Raw genomic sequence first — 3032 nt, forward strand, 5'->3', positions numbered from 1 at the left:
GGGGATAAAGTTCCTCTCCTAGGTCAGTTAATCCAAGGAGATAAAATGTCTTTGGAAAAGGCTAGTCTGAGTTGGCTTATGGGAGTATGTGTGTGCGAGAGTATGAGTTTCAGGGATACCTACCCCCATCTCTCCAGTGCTTCATTCTCCCAGTGGTGAGTACATCCAGGATCACCACCCCAAAGAAGGCGGGTAGGGGAGGGTACATAAGGTCACATCAAGTGGGATGATCTGAATTCTATCCTGCAACTGAAGCCAAGAGAGATAATAGAGAGAAGGAGAGGTTTAGAGAAACATCAAGTGAAGCCCCTTACCTTTGGCTACAAGTACCAGAGAGAAGAATGAATCCATCCTTTTTGGTAGTAAGATAACAGGTGCCCACTATTTATTTATTTTACTTTTGTGAGTCCCAGGGCTTGGATTCAGGGCATGGGTGTCATCCCTGACCTTCTTTTCCTCAAGGTTGAGGGTCTACTACTTTAGCTACAGAACACATCTGGCACTTTTGGTGGTGGGGGGAGTGGTTTATGGGAGATAAGAATCTCACAGACTCTCCTGCCTGGGCTGGCTCTGAGTCACAACCATGAGACCTCAACCTCCCCAATAGCCAGGATGATGGGCTAGAGATACTAGCACCTGACTGCCATCATCCATTTACAATCCCCTAGAACCGGGCCACCCACACTGCACTGCCCTTGCTGTGAGTGGGAAGCAAACATGGGTGGTTTTGCTACTTCAACAGCCTCCCTACCTTGAGCATTGTTCTGGGTCAGTCTGATGGCGGCTTCCACCTTGTCCACAGCAATGACTTGGCTCTGTCACAAGAACAAATGTCCCCCAGGAGGAGTTAAGTCTGGGGTCTTTCCTCTGCACACCACCTCCTCTCCCCGAAACGACACACCCCAAAAAAGCAAAGTAGAAAGAGCGAATTCATTTTCTTATAATCAGGGTCTGGTCAGATAGGTGGGGGTGAGGATCACAGGCCTGGGGTCAGGCTGTGCGGTTGGACAATGCAACACCTCCTCATTCACGTTCCTTTGTTAGCAGAGGGTAGTGAGAAAGGACTCACCGATGGACTAACAATGAATAACCATCATGGTCTAGCCTGGGCACAGAGGGGCTTACCTCAGGGAGCCAGTTCAACAGGCTGAGCAAGAAAGCTCCAGACTCACAGCCTACCTCCGGAATGAGAGGGCCACCTTGGGTCCCAGCCACATGGGGATACTGGGCCACCTCCCCCAGCACACATTCAACAAGTTCCTGAGAGACAGAGAGAGAGAGAGAGTGAGAGAGAGAGAGAGAGAGAGAGAGAGAGAGAGAGAGAATTACACTTAAGCTGGGGTGACAGTGGCACAGGCCTATAATGGTAACTACACAGGAAGCTGAGATATGAGGATCATGGTTCATTGCCAGCCCAGGCAGGAATGTCTATGAGACTCTTATCTCCAAAGAACCACCAGAAAACCGGAAGTGGTGCTGTGGCTCAAGTGGTAGAGTGCTAGCCTTGATCTGAGGAGCTCGGGGGCAGAGCCAAGGCCCAGATTTCAAGCCCCACGACTCACAATATGTTGATTTCCCACCACAAGATAGTGGACTGCAGAGCACTCATTGTCCTAGGGAGCACGGCTGAGAAGACAGGCTGAGTTTCGTGTCAGCTGGGGGTCATGAGTAGTTCACCCACCTTCTCCATGCCTCATTTTCCCCAGCTGCAAACTGAACAGTGAAGGATCCCCTCCTCATGTGGATAGTAAGGATGAAAGAGAGCCATGTTTTGTTTCATAATCCCATACCTGTAGCATGTTAAATAAGAGGCCCCATCTGAATCCTTTCCAGGTATCTTCCTGTCATATGCTCACAGAATTGCCAAGAACTTTATCTGACGACAGCTCCCTCTATGCCTGGTCCTGGCCCAGAAATCCCCCTGCATTGATCCCTTGTTACCTCACAACTGTCCTGTGAGGTGGCTCAGGTCCGATGGTTCCAGGCCCAACCCAGAGCTTTAACTGTGGTCAAGAATCGGCTGCCTTGGACTAAAAGTTTGGGAAATCGATATAAACCGATGACTGAGCATCGTGCTACATGTCTAGGATCCCAGCTACAGAGGACCAGGTGGTGGTGCATGCCTGTCACAGGAGGACCATGATCCAGCCCCACCTGATCTTATATTGAGTCCTTCTCTTGGAAATGCCCAAGAGAGAAAGGCTTGGCTCTGATGGTAGAAGACCTGATTGGCAAGCCTAAGGCTTTGAGTTCAAACCCTAATATACCAAAAAGAATCAGAGGCTCAGTGCCAAAGACTCATGCCTATAATCCAATCTACTCAGGAGGCTGAGATCTGAAGATCAGAGGGCAAGATTTAAAATATGGTTGGCCTTGCCCATCAGATGTCATGATGAGAAGACCCAGAATCTGACCCATACCAATATGCTCCATACTAACAGGTCTTGTACCCTTACTAAGTGCTGGCCATGCTCTCTGTCCCCTTGGGGAGCCACCCCCTTCGGCCCCACCCCCAGGTCCTCCCAAGATCTCTATGCCACCAACCAGGCCCGAGGGAGTAGACAGTTCCAGGGCACAAAGATCCCTTGGTCTTATAATTTAATGGTGCTGAGTCCCCCGGTGTGGCCACACTGGATTTGGATGTGACCTCAGGGTCCGTGGCCCTCCTAAGGTCAGATGGGAGGTATGTGACCATGGGTAGCTCAGCATGTTACCTAGCAGGAAGGGAAGGTGATGGCTTCCAGGTTTGCCAGTTACTGGGCGAAAACTTAGCCAAGAGGGAGGGAGGTGCCCCTGTTCAGACTTTATATTTCAGCCTTTTAATAATTAAGAAAAAGGGTGAAGATTCTCTCTGGCTACTTCCTGTTTGCAAGGGTCATTGACAGTAGGGGAAAAAGGCTGAGATGTGGTCCCCTCTGGGAGAAGGCAGCAGGCAACAGTTGTCACTTGGGCATTGAGTCCTTAGATGCAATCTGGAGGAGGCAAGTCTCTTGGATGAAGTCTGGAGAAGTCTCATGAGGCATTCAGAGACT

This window comes from Dipodomys spectabilis, unplaced genomic scaffold, assembly GCF_019054845.1.
Source record: "Dipodomys spectabilis isolate Male_0828 unplaced genomic scaffold, ASM1905484v1 ptg000441l, whole genome shotgun sequence".
NCBI classification, from domain to species: Eukaryota; Metazoa; Chordata; class Mammalia; order Rodentia; family Heteromyidae; genus Dipodomys; species Dipodomys spectabilis.